Consider the following 17,945-nt stretch of genomic DNA (forward strand, 5'->3'; position numbering starts at 1 on the left):
AATCCTCATCCTCCACCTCTTCCACAACATCATCCCTTAGCGCTTGCAGTGATTTTTCAAGCAGGCAGATAAGGGGGACAGTCATGCTGACTAGTGCATCATCTGCACTCGCCATCCGCGTGGAATAATCAAAGGGACGCAAAACCTGGCAGACGTCATTCATAGTGGCCCACTCTGTGGTTGTGAAGTCTGTACGGCGCTGACTGCGACTTTTTTGCGCCTGAAGCAGCTGGTACTCCATTACAGCTTGCTGCTGCTCACACAACCGCTCCAACATATGTAACGTGGAATTCCACCTGGTAGGTAGGTCACATATGATGCGATGTTCCGGCAGGCGGTGTCGGCGCTGCAGAGCCGCAATGCGCGCTTTTGCCGTGCTGGAACGCCGCAAGTGAGCACACTCTAGGCGGACCTTGTGCAGCAGTGCATCAAGATCCGGATAGTCCCTCAAAAAGCTCTGCACGACCAAATTGAGCACATGTGCCAGACATGGGATGTGAGTGAGGTTGCCGAGGCCCAGAGCTGCCACCAGATTTCGGCCATTATCACACACTACCATGCCTGGCTGGAGATTCGCTGGCACAAACCACACATCGCTCTCCTGCTTGATGGCATTCCAGAGCTCCTGCGCTGTGTGGCTACGATTCCCCAAGAAAATTAATTTCAAGACGGCCTGTTGACGTTTGGCCACGGCTGTGCTCATGTCGGTCGTAACAGGTACACGTTCATCACGGGTCCATGTGGAGGTGGACTGTGACGGCTCCTGCAGCGATGATTCTGAGGAACTGGTGTAAGAGGAGGAGTCAATGCGTACAGAATGGATTCCTGCAATCCTTGGAGTGGGCAGGACACGTCCTGCGCCACTCGCACGGTCTGTACCCGGCTCAACGACATTAACCCAATGGGCAGTGAGGGAAAGGTATCGCCCCTGTCCATGTTGACTGGTCCACGCATCGGTGGTGAGGTGGACCTTGCTACTGACGGCGTTCAGTAGCGCGTGTTTTATGTGTCCCTCCACATGCTTCTGCAGGGCAGGGACGGCTTGCCTGCTGAAGTAAAAGCGGCTGGGCACTTTGTACTGTGGGACTGCCAATGACATGAAGTCACGGAAGCTGTCAGTCTCCACCAGCCTGAATGACAGCATTTCCAGTGACAGAAGTTTGGCAATGCCTGCAGTCAGAGCCTGTGCTCGTGGGTGGTTTGACGAGAAAGGCCGCCTTTTCTCCCATGCCTGTACTACCGATGGCTGTAGACTGGGCTGGGAGTGTGTGGATGACTGGGAAAGTGGCGCTGCGGGTGGAATTACAGCGGGTCTCTGGACAACAGGGGCAGAGGTTCTTCCACGGCGATCCTGGGAGGACGCCGAACCAGCTGCGTGTGAGGTAGAGGAAGAGGCAACACGAGCTGAAGAGGTGGTAGCTGCCGCTGTTGGTTGGCCTACCTCTTCAGTGTGTTTTTCTAACTCCGCCGGGTGCCTGTTGCGCACATGTTTCCACATGTTGGAGGTATTGAGGTTGCTGACATTTCGACCTCTTTTGACTTTTTGATGACACACGTTGCATCTGACATAGCAAATGTCATCTGCAACTGTGTCAAAAAAGGACCAGGCACTGCAAGTCTTGGGAGCGCCCTTTTTGGCTTTTGGAAGAGACATGCTCCTAACGGGTGCCAAAGCGGAGGCTGCAGGATCCGCAGTCTTCCCCCTCCCTCTCCCTCTTTGGGCCGTACGGGGAATCTCTTCCTCAGAGCTGCTCCCACCACCTTCCTGTCCCTCACGCCAAGATGGGTCGAGGACCTCATCATCTACACTACCCTCTGCCCCCAACTGCTCCTCCTGGGTAGTCTCAGCAGCAGAGCACGCACCAGTAAGTGGCACCTGAGTGTCATCATCAGCTGATGCGGCCTGCGATGTGGTGACCGGAGCCACTGGCCCACCCGCCTCTTCAGAGGAAGACAGAAAAAGCTGTTGGGCATCACTGCACCCTGCCTCTTCTTCCATTTCTCCAATGCTGCTTGGCTGGCCCCCTGTTTCCAAGCCAAGAGATTCAGAGAACAGAAGTAGAGACGGCTCCTGTCCTGGGCTCTCTGTCTGCCTGGGCAATTTGGCAGGTGGTGAAGAGACAGATGGCTGCTCTCCAGTGCTCTGTGTCTGAGAGGATGTGGCACTAATGGAAGTTGATGCATTAGCTGCCATCCATCCGACAACAGCTTCAATTTGTTCTTCACGCAGCAGCGGTGTACGGCGCTCGGACACAAAGCTTCGCATGAACGACTGTTGCCTGGTGAAAGTGGGTGCTGATGAGTCACCGGTGCCCGCAGCAGGCACAGAATCCCCACGTCCCCTCCCTGCTCCGCGACGGCTCCCACGCCCCCGTGCCTTACTCACTGCCTTCTTCATCTTGGTTGACTGATAAAGATAAGCAGAAAAGTACTAACGGATTTGTGTGCTTATTCCTGAGCAACTCCTCCTAACAGGTATAAGAAGCACTAATTATCTAAAGTGTGGACTAGACACAAATATGAGCTAATGTGGCCTACAGAAATGTAAAGTGGTGTAACTGGTGTGTTTGGTGAACTTTATTATTTATTTATTTTTTGGGGGCTGAACTGACAACAGATAGAGCTGCAGTCACACGGAGACCGTGCAGACAGACGTAAACGGCGCTACAAGGCCCAAAAACCCTCCTCTACTTTATCCTATGTAGTGTTTTTCCACAAATTAGCTGGAGACGGGTGGAAAGACACTAATAGGATTTTTTTGAATAAATTAGCAGCAGACTACACTATTTTGAAAAAAAAGAAAATTGATTTGGCGGTATGACGCAGTGAAAAACCCTGAGCTGGAGACAACCAGGCTATAGCTGCTCACAGATTACAGGGCGAGCTGCAGTCACACGGAGACCGTGCAGACAGCCGTAAACGGCGCTGCAAGGCCCAAAAACCCTCCTCTACTTTATCCTATGTAGTGTTTTTCCACAAATTAGCTGGAGACGGGTGGAAAGACACTAATAGGATTTTTTTAAATTAATTAGCAGCAGACTACACTACTTTGAAAAAAAAGAAAATTGATTTGGCGGTATGACGCAGTGAAAAACCCTGAGCTGGAGACAACCAGGCTATAGCTGCTCACAGATTACAGGGCGAGCTGCAGTCACACGGAGACCGTGCAGACAGCCGTAAACGGCGCTGCAAGGCCCAAAAACCCTCCTCTACTTTATCCTATGTAGTGTTTTTCCACAAATTAGCTGGAGACGGGTGGAAAGACACTAATAGGATTTTTTTAAATTAATTAGCAGCAGACTACACTACTTTGAAAAAAAAGAAAATTGATTTGGCGGTATGACGCAGTGAAAAACCCTGAGCTGGAGACAACCAGGCTACAGCTGCTCACAGATTACAGGGCGAGCTGCAGTCACACGGAGACCGTGCAGACAGCCGTAAACGGCGCTGCAAGGCCCAAAAACCCTCCTCTACTTTATCCTATGTAGTGTTTTTCCACAAATTAGCTGGAGACGGGTGGAAAGACACTAATAGGATTTTTTTAAATTAATTAGCAGCAGACTACACTACTTTGAAAAAAAAGAAAATTGATTTGGCGGTATGACGCAGTGAAAAACCCTGAGCTGGAGACAACCAGGCTACAGCTGCTCACAGATTACAGGGCGAGCTGCAGTCACACGGAGACCGTGCAGACAGCCGTAAACGGCGCTGCAAGGCCCAAAAACCCTCCTCTACTTTATCCTATGTAGTGTTTTTCCACAAATTAGCTGGAGACGGGTGGAAAGACACTAATAGGATTTTTTTGAATAAATTAGCAGCAGACTACACTACTTGGGAAAAAAAAAAAAAAAAGGAACAGTATGAGGCAATGAACCACCCTCCCTGAACTGAATACAACCAACTATGGATGGCCTATGTGGCTGCACTCAGACTGGAGACTGGGCTGCACTCACACACACACACACACAGACCCTGCAGATCGCTGTGAAAACAGCGCTACAAGGCAAAAGCAAGGTGAATAGTAGGTGAACACAGCGGTTGCTAAATTAGCCTTTGGAAAGCACAAAGAAGCAAATCGCTATCTCTAAACTGTCCCTCAGTCAGCAAACAGCGTCCTGTCACTAACTGAATTCACAGCAGAGTGATCGCAAAATGGCGCCAGCGACTTTTAAACTGCATCATGACATCATTACACCAGCCAATCACAGCCTTGCCAGTAGTTTCATGCCCTCCATGCTAAACAGGATGTGCCCACACTTGGAATCAATCTCATTGGCTGAATTTCTGCTTTTTGAATCTTAGAACTTCCGATTCCGGTATCCGATACGCGGCAAGTATCGGAATCCCGGTATCGGAATTCCGATACCGCAAGTATCGGCCGATACCCGATACTTGCGGTATCGGAATGCTCAACACTAGGCACGACCGTTATCCTGAAAAAAGTAAAGACCAATGATGCCTACTCGTGATATGGCGCACCACACAGTGACGCGGTCCGAATGCAGAGGTCTCTCGTGAACTTCTCTGGGGTTTGTTTCACTCCAGTAACGCATATTTTGTTTGTTTACACACCCACTGAGGTGAAAATGTGCCTCATCAGAAAAAAACACAATTGCGTCACGGGGTATCGTTGCTAACATGTCTTCACAAGAGGTCCTCCGTGTCAAATAGTCCCGTGCTGACAATTGTTGGACCACGCACATTTTATACGGGTGAAAATTCAGTTCATCATGAAGAATCCGGTGGAGAGAATGTCTTGAAATGCCAAGAGCAAATGATTGCTTCCGAGCAGAGCGTTTCGGAGATTGCAGTACTGCTGCTCTAAAGGTACCGTCACACTAAACGATATCGCTAGCGATCCGTGACGTTGCAGCGTCCTCGCTAGCGATATCGTTTAGTTTGACACGCAGCAGCGATCAGGATCCTGCTGTGATGTCGCTGGTCGCTGAATAAAGTCCAGAACTTTATTTGGTCGTCCGATCGCTGTGTATCGTTGTGTTTGACACCAAAAGCAACGATACCAGCGATGTTTTACACTGGTAACCAGGGTAAACATCGGGTTACCAAGCGCAGGGCCGCGCTTAGTAACCCGATGTTTACCCTGGTTACCAGTGTAAAAGTAAAAAAAACAAACAGTACATACTCACCCAGCGTCATACCTCCCCCAGCGTCTGCTTCCTGACACTGACTGAGCGCCGGCCCTAAAGTGAAAGTGAAAGCCGCTGTGCTGTTAGGGCCGGAGCTCAGTCAGTGTCAGGAAGCAGAAGCTGGGGGACGCTGGGTGAGTATGTACTGTTTGTTTTTTTTACTTTTACGCTGGTAACCAGGGTAAACATCGGGTTACTAAGCGCGGCCCTGCGCTTAGCAACCCGATGTTTACCCTGGTTACCCGGGGACCTCGGCATTGTTGGTCGCTGGAGAGCGGTCTGTATGACAACTCTCCAGCGATCAAACAGCGACGCTGCAGCGATCGGCATCGTTGTCGCTATCGCTGCAGCGTCGCTTAATGTGACGGTACCTTAACTCTCTCGATGTTTTGTGGTGTTGTAATCCTTCTCTCAGGTCCCCTTCGTACACATGACACATTCCCTGCTGTTCTGAATGCATTCACCCAATTTACAATTGATTGCCGTCCAGGAACACGTCCGCGTGGAGGAACAGCGAATTGTAAACGAAAAGCACGCTGCACTGCAATGATCGAGTGGGCATTTGAAAAATACGCTTCAACACAAAATGACCTTTCCTCACGTGTCCACTGCATGATGGCAACTGAAAGGCGGAGGAATACAAATCTCCCATCAGCCACTGTAAGCCACACCCACTCTCCCCTCTCTTCGACCGACAGTGCCGCCACAGCATGCAGTGCAAAAAAGCAAATTACCGCGCTCCACCCTGTATATATATATAGTTAGACTTACACTTCTTGTCTTTACAGAAGACTTTTCAGAAGTTTCATTATCATCACAGACAGGAATACAATAACAGGTAACACCTGATAACACAGGATTCAGCAATCACAATAGCTGATATCATAGCTCACCTCCTCCCCCTCCCTTCACAAAGACCTTTGCACATGTGTTGTGAACTCTATTTTTGGGCTCCCTCTAGTGGTCACAAGCGGTACTGTGTAGTGTTGTCTTTCTGCAGGTTGGCTCATCAGCTGGTTTGTTATCCTTGGTTGGTTTCCTATTTAACTCACCTGGAGACTCAGTTCCTTGCCTGCTCTCAATGTATTCAGTGCTCTTCAGATTCCTTGTGACTACCTTGCTCCCAGTCTCTCCAAGACAAGCTAAGTTCTTGTTTGTTCATTTTCTGATTATCAGCGTTCATCATGTTTTTTTGTCCAGCTTGCTAAAATGTGATTTCTCGCTTGCTGGTTGCTCTAGGGGACTGAGTTTCTCCCCCCACACCGTTAGTTGGTGCGGGGGTTCTTGAAATCTCAGTGTGGATATTTTGTAAGGGTTTTTTACTGACCGCAAAGATCCCTTTTCTATTTTCTGCTATGTAGAATTAGTGGGCCTCATTTGCTGAATCTGCTTTCACCCCTATGTATGTGCCTTCCTCTTACCTAACCGTTATTATCTGTTGGGGGCTTCTATATCTTTGGGGATTATTTCTCTGGAGGCAAGAGAGGTCTTTCTTTCTCTCTAGGGGTAGTTAGTTCCTTAGGCTGGCTCGAGACGTCTAGGAATTTTAGGCACGTTCACCGGCTACCTCTAGTGTGTTTGGATAGGTTCAGTTTTGCGGTCAGTCCAGTTTTCCACCTCCCTAGAGCTTGTCCTTTGTTAGTTACCTTGCTGGAGTAATTTGTGATCCTCAACCACTAAGGATCATAACACACATGCTCATTAGATGCATCAATGCAAAAGGTAGGGTCTGAGCCAGTCTATTGCTGCTAATGTACATGTGCATTTCCTGAAAAAAGAATACCTAAGAATAGTCTGTGACCAGCGTGAAAATTGCATGTTTTAGTGTGCGTTTGTTTTGCTACAGATTGTGATATAAATTATTTAAAAAAACCATATAACATAAAAACTCATTGAATAACATTGGACTGAGTGCTGTTGTTTGTTTTACGGATTACACTCGGACCGAAAATGTGGTCGTGTGAACAAGCCATAGCACTGACAGATCTAATACCCTGTAATAAATGAGTATCGCAGGGTATTAGACTAATGATGAGAATATAAAATGTTCAAGTTCCATAGAGGGAGTAAGTAAAAAAAATGTATAAAAAACTCCTTAAAATATACAATGAAAAAAATCACGGAATAATGTTTAGCCAAAAAAATGCATTTTTTTTTCATAAAAGAAAAGATTAAGCAAAGTCCACCTATTCGGTACTGCCGAATCTGGAATTCCTGAACTATAATGAACACCAGAAAAATAAATAAAACCACTGCAAAAATGCTGTTTTTTAATCATACCTCCACACAAAAAGTGGAATAAAACGAAACTGATGTACCTGTATGTAAGGAAAAGTGGTATCATCTTATCAACCTCCATCCAGCTTAGTCGCAGGAAAAAAAAAGTTTTTGCTTTCAGAATATGACAGGACGTAAACAAATTTTGTTCTTGAAAATTGTTCTTAATGTGCAAAAATAGTACAACATGAAAAAAAAACCTTTATAAATTTGGTAACACTGTAATTGTACTGACCTGAAGAATAATGCTGTCTTATCATTTTTACCACATGGCAAACCGACTGAGGGACAAATTCACAATTTGTTATTTTTTTTTGTTCATTCTGCCTCCCAAAAATCAGTATACAACCCCTGGCAAAAATTATGGAATCCCCGGCCTTGGAGGATGTTCATTCGGTCTTTTAATTTTATAGAGAAGAAGCAGATGACAGACATGGCACAAAACTAGAGTCATTTCACATGGCAACTTTCTGGCTTTAAGAAACACTAAAAGAAATCAAGAACAAAAAATGTGGTAGTCAGTAATGGTTACTTTTTTTAACCAAGCATAGGGGAAAAATTATAGAATCATTCAATTCTGAGGAAAAAATTATGGAATCGTGAAAAACAAACAAACAAAAAAACACTCCAAAACATCACTAGTATTTTGTTGCACCACCTCTGGCTTTTATAACAGCTTGCAGTCTCTGAAGCATGGACTTACTGAGTGTCACACAGGACTCTTCATCAATCTGGTTCCAACTTTCTCTGATTGCTGTTGCCAGATCAGCGTTGCAGGTTGGAGCCTTGTCATGGACCATTTTCTTCAGCTTCCACCAAAGATTTTCAATTGGATTGAGATCCGGACTATTTGCAGGCCATGACATTGACCATATGTGTCTTTTTTCAAGGAATGTTTTCACAGTTTTTGCTCTATGGCAGGATGCATTATCATCTTGAAAAATTATTTCATCATCCCCAAACATCCTTTCAATTGATGGGATAAGAAAAGTGTCCAAAATATCAACATAAACTTGTGCATTTATTGAAGATGTAATGACAGCCATCTCCCCAGTGCCTTTACCTGACATGCAGCCCCATATCATCAATGACTGTGGAAATTTGCATGTTCTCTTCAGGCAGTCATCTTTTGGAACGGCACCAAACAAAAGTTCCAGCATCATCACCTTGCCCAATGCAGATTCGCGATTCATCACTGAATATGACTTTCATCCAGTCAACCACAGTCCACGATTGCTTTTCCTTACCCCATTTTAACCTTGATTTTTTCTGTTTAGGTGTTAATGATGGCTTTCATTTAGCTTTTCTGTATCTAAATCCCATTTCCTTTAGGCAGTTTCTTACAGTTCAGGCACAGACGTTGACTCCAGTTTCCACCCATTCGTTCCTCATTTGTTTTGTTGTGCATTTCCTGCTTTGGAGACGTATTGCTTTAAGTTTCCAGTTTTGACGCTTTGATGTCTTTGGTCTACCAGTATGTTTGCCTTTAACAACCTTACCATGTTGTTTGTATTTGGTCCAGATTTTCGACACAGCTGACTGTGAACAACCAACATCTTTTGCAACATTGCGTGATGATTTACCCTCTTTTAAGAGTTTGATTATCCTCTCCTTTGTTTCAAGTGACATCTCTCGTGTTGGAGCCATGATTAATTTCAGTCCACTTGGTGCAACAGCTCTCCAAGGTGTGATCGCTCCTTTTTAGATGCAGACTAATGAGCAGATCTAATTGGATGCAGGTGTTATTTTTGGGTATGAAAATTTACAGGGTGATTCCATAATTTTTTCCTCAGAATTGAGTGATTCCATAATTTTTCACCTATGCTTGGTTAAAAAAAGTAACCATTACTGACTACCACATTTTTTGTTCTTGATTTCTTTTAGTGTTTCTTAAAGCCAGAAAGTTGCCATTTGAAATTACTTTAGCTTTGTGCCATGTCTGTGATCTGCTTTTTTTCTACAAAATTAAACAACTGAATGAACATCCTCCAAGGCCGGTGATTCCATAATTTTTGCCAGGGGTTGTAGATGTCCCATAATAGTTTGCCTCAAAAAACTTACGCATTATAAAACTACAAGTTTTTTATGCAGAAACCACTTAGGAATTGCTCCTCTTTGGGGGGAATTTTTGGAGTTTTTTTTTTCCCGAAGTGTTTCCTAAAGCATTTTTGCAGCCTTTTGATTTGACAATTTTGAGTGGATTCCATCAGGATTTTCTTCACAGAATGACATGCATGTTTTTTATTCACTAGGCCACGGTGGTTTCTCAAAACCATTTCAGAAAAAATAAATGCTGAAAAAACTCCTCATATGAACAATAAAATAAATAATGAATAACAAGAGTTTTCCATGCATGTTTTAAACATTTTTGAGGAAGATTTTGGAGCATATCGAAATTCTGTGTGATCATATGTAGGAGGGGGTGCCAGGGAGGTAGTCATAGCCGATGGCAATCCTTGGATCACTCCCTGGTCCCTTCCCAGTAAAAGTTCACATTTCTCTGCTGTGTTACCTCTGTGCTGACTCTCTGCACCATCTGGACTTGCCTGATACGGGGATGTATTCCCCACAGATGGTTCCACAATAAAAATGGGGCAGTGTTCGTCCAACTAACAGAAGTGGGATGGGTCTTTTTACCTCAGTAGGAAGAGACGGCAGCTCTTTGACCTCTCTACAAAGAGGACGTGTGTTCATGTTTTTTTACAGGATGCAGGGTTGGGCTTTGTCTCTCTATAGGAAGACGGGGTGAGTCGCTATCCATACACAGGAAGTGGGGTGTGTCTTCATTCATCTACAGGAAGTGAGGTTGGGCCTTTGTCAGTTTACAGGAAGTGGGGGCAAATATTTATTTCTCTACAGGTAGTAGGAGTGAGTTTTTATCCATTTACAGGAAATGGGGTGGGTCCATCCATCTAGGGGAAGAGACGTCAGGTCTTTGTCTCTCTATAGCAGTGCTCCCCAACTCCGGTCCTCAAGAGTCACCAACAGGTCACGTATTCAGGATTTCCTTAGTATTGCCCAGGTGATGTAATTCCTGCCTTTCCAAGTAATGCAAATATCACCTGGGCAATACTAAGTAAATCGTGAAAATATGACCTGTTGGTGGCTCTTGAAGGACCAGAGTTGGGGAACACTGCTCTATAGGAGGTAGGGGTGAGTCGTTATGCATAAACAGGAAGTGGGGTGTGTCTTCGTCCATCTACAGGAAGTGAGGATGGATTTTGGTCCCTCTATAGGAAGTGGGAGGCAGATATTTATCTCTATAGGAAGTAGGAATGGATCTTTAGTCATATACAGGAAATGAGGTGGGTGTTCATTCCATCTAAAGAAAGTGAGGTCAAGTCTTTGTGTCTCTATAGGAAATAGGGGTGGGTCTTTGTTTCGGAAATGAAAGTGAGGGTGAGTCTTTTTCCCTCAGAGAAGAAAGGGCAGCTCTTGGACCTCTCTACAAGGTGGGGGTGGGTTCATGTCTTTCTACAGGATGTGGGGGGTTGGGTCTATGTCTCTTTGGAGGAAGTGAGAGTGGGTCTTTATCTCTCTGTTCCTGCTCTCCTATCTGTCAAACTGCATTTAGACATAATAGAGGGTCAGCTTCTAGTTCATGGCAGGCAATATATTGGACTGTGACATGACCCGGAGCAAGTGGAAGTCATAAAAAGAAGTCACTTTAATGCACATATGCACTTTATTGATTCTTTAATATATTAATAGATATATACAGTAATAATTAGTGAAGAGCGAGTATACTCGTTGCTCGGGTTTTCCCGAGCACGCTCAGGTAGTCTCCGAGTACTTGTGACTGCTCGTAGATTTAGTTTTTGTTGACTCAGCTGCATGATTTACAGCTGATAGCCAGGCTGAGTACATGTGGGGGTTGCATGGTTGATAGGGAATCCTCACATGTACTCAGGCTGGCTAGCAGACATAAATCATGCAGCTGCAGCGACAAAAACTAAATCTCCGAGCAGTCATGAATACTCGGAGACCACCCAAGCGTGCTCGGAAAAATCCGAGCAACGAGTATACTCGCTCATCACTAATAATAATGCATCCATTGTATCATAATATATATAGTTTTCCTATTTATTATTTGACATATCTTCTCTCCTCTTATATATGCTGGTTTGACTAATCAGGTAATGCCAGCTATAGTTTGTCTATTCTGGTCTGGAGAGCTGGATATATGCAGGCTTACTGGTGGCTATTTCTATGTTTTTTTGCAAGCGGTTTTTGGTGTAGCCTTTTCTTTCCCTTTGATGTCTTTGTGTTGCTTCTTTGCCTCACTGATTTCACACTTTTTGTTCCTTAGTGTTTATTCTTGTGAGATTGCTGCATGACTGTGCTTCTGCTTTTCCCTGTCTGTTTGTGTTTTCCCAAACACTTCTTCTTCTACACTTGAGGGAGAAACATATCAGCGTTACTTAGGAGCATAGCGAGGAATGAGACCCAGGTGTCTCCACCATCAGGGGTAATCCTGGGGACAGGGATATCATAGAGTTCCCTAGCCTGAGGAATAGAATAGGAACCCATTGTCCCTTGCCATTCCACAATCACACCGTGACATGTCAAGTTGATGCACCCACAGGGTCGTGGGGTACTCGTTACTGGGTCCTGTGGTTCACAGGGGGATGTCACGGTGGTGACCCGGTCCGTGGCCCTGGGCATCAACATTACAGGGGAAGGTCTTTAAAGCGAATAAAGTTTGTGTTCGTGATGCCACCTGTGGTATTCAGTCAGTGGGGACCGACGCTGCTTTAAGGGGTCCTCTGGGGTGATGTTATGGCAGCTAGATGGTATAACTTCCCACAGGTGAAGTATATCCCCAGGGCTCCCGGTGTGTAGATGGAAGATGGTGAATGGCGCAGTAAAGAATGAGGACGCAGGTTTGCAGTCTCTTTACCTATTTTACTGAAGACTTCAGCAGCCACAGTCCAGGGCACCAGATCACAGGGCAGGCAGGGTCCGGCTGGCTTGGAAGCAAATCCAGAGTCCCCTTTACCAAGTGGAGTTAAAAGCCTTCCTCTAGCGCAGTGGTGTTGTAGTTCCTTACTGCCTGTGGCTTCAGATAAGGTCCTCACAGATGTTCTCTCTCTGTCCCCCGTATAGGATAGGACACGACCGGTATGACTGGTGACTTGAGGCAGTTTATAGGGACTCTAGCACACCCCAGCCTCTAAGGGTGTCATCGTGCCTTCAGGTGTATGTGGGGACAGATAACTTGCAATTCAGCTGTCCTGCCGGTCTCTGCTGTAAGTCATAGAGTCCTTACACCCTCGGTGGCCCGGCTACCGGTTATCTGCAGTTCTCCCCTGATGTTACTCTCCTGTGCTTCGCTCTCCTGCTCACTCACAGAACAATATTCGGCTTTCTGTATGTGTGGCGCCCCAGGGTCCTGGTCGTCACAGTGGTATTGCTTTCCTCCCGGGAAGAGTGATGCTACGTTTGGAGGCAAGGAAGGATAACTGCATCCAGGTACCACTAACATGCAACACTTCACATTCCAGGCCACCAGGGGGAGCTTCTGATCCTAATTACTAGGTCACTCCCCAAATAGATACAGTATATAACTGGTAGTCTGTAGGAAAAGTTCGTTAGTTAGTTGCTGGCTGAGCTCAGCTCAGTTAGTTCCAGACAGCCATCTGAGGAGGACAGAGGGTCCACGGAGCTGTGCATGCCCACAGAGCTGCAGCTCCCGGAAAGAGACATTGAAGGCCGAATTGTTTGCAGCGAGCGTGCAGAAGAGGAAGCACAGGAGAGGATACCAGAAGGGGACCAGCCCCGAGCCAAGCTGCCTCCTTCAGAGGCGCAGAAACGCCGGTAGCCGGAACACCGAGGTTGTGAGGACCTCTACACCTTACATCAGAGACCGGCAGGACAGCTAATTGCACATAACCTCTCTGCACCTAAACCCAGGAGGCACGGTGACACCCCACAGAGCCATGTCATCTAAGAGATCCTATAAACAGGCTCAAGTCACCAGGCATACAGGTTTTGTCCTATCCTATCCGGGGGACAGAGAGAGAGAGATAACATCTGTGAGGACCTTATGAGAAGCTTAGCAGTAAGGGACTACACCACTGCAGCGCAAAGGAAGGCTTTTATTCTCCACCTGGACAAGGGGACTCTGGACTTGCCGCCAAACCGGCCAGACCCTACCTGCCCTGTGATCTGGTGCTCTGGACTGTGGATGCTGGAGTCTTCAGTAAAGTTAAAGAGACTGCACCTTGTGTCCTCGTTCTTCATTGCGCCTCTCACCATCCTACCATCTACACACCGGGAGCCCTGGGGATACACTTCACCTGTGGGAAGTTATACCATCTAGCTGCCATAACATCACCCTAGCGGACCCCTTAAAGCAGCGTCGGTCCCCACTGACCGAATACCACAGGTGGCGTCACGAACATAAACTCTATCCCTTTAAAGACCTTTCCCCTTTCACATGGGCGCCCTGGGCCATGAACTGGATAGCAGCCACCGTGACATCCCCTTGTGAACCGCAGGAACCGGTACCGAGTACCCCTAGCCCACGGGGCGACTCATATGTCTCTTTCCAGGAGCTGTAGTGCTTCAGACTACAGTTCCCTTCAGACCTTCTGACCCTCTAGGTCGGTTGGCTCTCTTCTGTCTCTCTTCTCTCTCAACTGAAACTGAAACTCCACTCTTTCCCTCCAGATCAGCAAGTATTTATAGGGGAGTTCACCTTAAACAGGTTTAGAGCTCCCCGTTCTGGTCTGGAGTGTGAACATGTTGTATGCATTGTGGTTACCTGATAAAAGATCTTCTTTCATCGCTTCCAAACGTAACATCACCCTCCCTGTGTGGAAAGCTATGTCACTGTGACAACCAGGACCCTGGGGCGTCACACAGACATGACTGGGGAGGTTTGGTGGAAGAACATGACCGGCTGCACAAAGCCTCAGCTCCAGTGAACACTTTTGGAATGAACTAGATAAAAGATTGTGAGCCTGGCCTCTCATCCAACATCAATGTCTGACTTCACAAATGCTGTACTGGATGAAGGGGCAAAACTCTCCACAGATGCTTTCAAAATCTTGTAGAAAACCTTCCCAGAAAAGTGGAACCTGTTATTGGTGCATAGGGACCAATGCCATGGTAATCTCTATGGATGTAGAACGGGCAGTCATACCAGCTCCTGTAGGTGTAATGTGTAGGGGTCAGCTGTATCTGAATACCCAAGTGTAACAGCAGTTAAATTGTGTGTTGATCAAAAAACTCCAATTGACATAAATCCTCATAATAATTACCACCTTTATAAACACAACACCCATATGTAAAATGCCTTTTCCCTGCGTTCCCATATACAGTGGTTTGTGGAAAGTATTCACCCTCCTTGGCATTTTTCGTGTTTTGCTGCCTCATAACTTGGAATTTCACTTTTGATTTTTTTTAAAGTTTACATCAGTTCATCTAAAGAAGATATCTACAACTGTGAACATTTGATTTTCTTTTTATTGTGAAGCAAACAACAAATAGGACAAAGTAACTGAAAATTAATAACTTAATAATAATAATAATAATAATAATAATAACTTAATAATAGGACAAAATAACTAAAAATGCATAACTATTCAATCCCCTAAAGTCAGTACTTTGTAGAGCCTCCTTTTGCAGCAATTACAGCTGCAAGTCACTGTGGATAAGTCTCTGTGAGCTTTCCCACATCTTGCCACTGGGATTTTTGCCCATTCCTCAAGGCAAAACTGCTCCAGCTTGTTCAAGTAAGATGGTTTCCTCTATTAGATTAAGGTCTGGGCTTTGACTAGGCCACTTCAAATCATTTAAACGTTTTCCCTTAAACCACTTGAGTGTTGCTTTAGCAGTATGCTTTGGGTCATTGTCTTGTTGGAAGATGGACTTCCATCTCAGTCTCAAATCACCAACAGACTGAAACAGGTTTTGCTGAAGAATATCCCTGTATTTGACACAATGCAATACATGATGCTGCCACCACTATGTTTCACTGTGGGAGTGGTGTTCTCTGGGTGACGAGTTGTGTTGGTTTGGCACCAGACATAGTGTTTACCTTGGTGGTCAAAAAGTTAAATTTCCCTGAATTTCAGGTTCAATATCCCTGTATTTCATCACAATGCAATACATGATGCTGCCACCACTATGTTTCACTATTGGAGTGGTGTTCTCTGGGTGATCAGTTGTGTTGGTTTGGCACCAGACATAGCGTTTACCTTGGTGGTCAAAAAGTTCAGTTTTGGTCTCATTTGACCACAGCTCCTTCCTCCATACATTTGGGGAGTTTCCCACATGTCTTTTGACAAACTCAAAACAAGCCTTACAATTTTTGAGTGTAAGTAAAAGCTTTTTTCTGTCTATTCTTCCATAAAGACCACATCTATTGAATGTATGGCTTATTACTGAGGTCGTATGGAGAGATACTGAAGTCTCTGTTGGGAACTCTGCAGCTCCTTCAGGTTTATCTTTGGTCTCTGACCTGCCTCTCTGATTAATACCCTCCCCTTGCCCCGGCTGAGAGCTTTGGTGGGTGAACCTCCCTTGGCAGGTTTGTTGTGGTACCATGTTATTTCCATTTGATGATACTGGATGTGATGGTGCTCCAGGGATCATCAGAAATTAGAATATTTTTTTATAACACAACTCTGACTTGTACTCCTCAAGAACTTTGTCCCTGACTTGTCTGGAGATCTCTTTGGTCTTCTTGGTAGGGTTGAGCGAAACGGATCGGACAAATTCAAAAATCGCCGACTTTCGGCAAAGTCGGGTTTCATGAAACCTGACCCGATCCTAGTGTGGGATCGGCCATGCGGTCGGCGATCTGCGCGCCAAAGTCGTGCTTCGTATGACGCTTTCAGCGCCATTTTTCAGCCAATGAAAGAGGACGCAGAGTGTGGGCAGCGTGATGACATAGGTCTCGGTCCCCACCATCTTAGAGAAGGGCATGACAGTGATTGGCTTGCTTTCTGCGGCGTCACAGGGGCTATAAAGGGGCGTGCACGCCGACCGCCATCTTACTTCTACCGGGCTTAGCATAGGGAGAGGTTGCTGCAGCTTCATCAGAAGAATAGTTAGGGAGGAAAGATTAACCCCCAAACTGCTTGTGCTGTAGCGATTTCCACTGTCCAACACCACCTTTTTTTGCAGGGACAGTGGAGGGTATATTTTTGTGCATCAGCTCTGTAGCTTATAAGGCTGCCTTATAAGGCTCCCTGATAGCTGCATTGCTGTTTGCACACTGCTGTGCAAACCAACTGCTTTTTAAAATCAAAAATCCTGTTGCTCCTTTCTGCACAGTTATCTTGTTTATTTGTCCACACTTTTGTGTGCAGTAGTCCTTTTTATTGCTGCCATACTTGTCCTGAGATCATTGTAGGGAAATTGAAATTTTACTACAGTCCTTGTATTTTTTCATATATCTTCCAGCCACTTTCTGCCACTTACATTGTGTTGTTTTATACACTGGGCCTGAGTTTTGGTTCAGTCTTCCCCCCAAAAAAGTGAGATTTAAATTCTCACAAAGTGGATATACCGTACTTCTGTCCTGTTAGTTTGTCGTATATCAGCCAGCCACTTTCTGCCACTTTCATTGTGTTGTTTTATACACTGGGCCTGAGTTTTGGTACAGTCTCCCCCCAAAAAAAGTGAGATTCAAATTCTCACAAAGTGGATATACTTCTGTCCTGTTAGTTTGTCGTATATCAGCCAGCCACTTTCTGCCACTTACATTGTGTTGTTTTTTACACTGGGCCTGAGTTTTGGTTCAGTCTCCCCCAAAAAAGTGAGATTTAAATTCTCACAAAGTGGATAAATTTCAGTCCTGTTAGTTTGTAGTATATCAGCCAGCCACTTTCTGCCACTTAGATTGCATTGTTATATACACTGGGCCTGAGTTTTGGTTCAGTCTCCCCCAAAAAAGTGAGATTCAAATTCTCACAAAGTGGATATACTTCAGTCCTGTTAGTTCGTCGTATATCAGCCAGCCACTTTCTGCCACTTACATTGTGTTGTTTTATGCACAGGGCCTGAGTTTTGGTTCAGTCTCCCAAAAATAAAAGGGAGATTTAAATTCTCAACAAGTTTATATACACCTTATACCTTGTTTTACAGTACCATATAACGGTTGTTATTTTGGTTAGATTTTCCAAAAAATGAGGAAGTCTGGTGGAAGAGCCTGTGGGCGGTGGTTGCCAGCTGATACTGATGGTAGTGGTGGTGGTGGTGCATCTGGTGGTAGTGGGAAAAGCAAAATAGCACCTAAGGCTGGAGGTGTTGAGTCAGCGTCATCGTCTGGCTACACAAGGCCTCGAAGGCTCCCTTATCTGGGAGTAGGAAAACAGCTTTTAAAGCCGGAGAAGTTATCCATCACAGGTCATTCCCCTTTGATTACTGGGCATCTAAAATAGACACCTGGCCTGAATTGGCAGAATATGCATTACAGGAGCTTGCTTGCCCTGCTGCTAGTGTGCTATCAGAAAGAGTCTTCAGTGCTGCTGGTTCAATACTGACCGAAAAAAGGACACGTCTGGCTCC

This window comes from Ranitomeya variabilis, chromosome 5 (genome assembly GCF_051348905.1).
Source record: "Ranitomeya variabilis isolate aRanVar5 chromosome 5, aRanVar5.hap1, whole genome shotgun sequence".
Lineage (NCBI taxonomy): Eukaryota > Metazoa > Chordata > Amphibia > Anura > Dendrobatidae > Ranitomeya > Ranitomeya variabilis.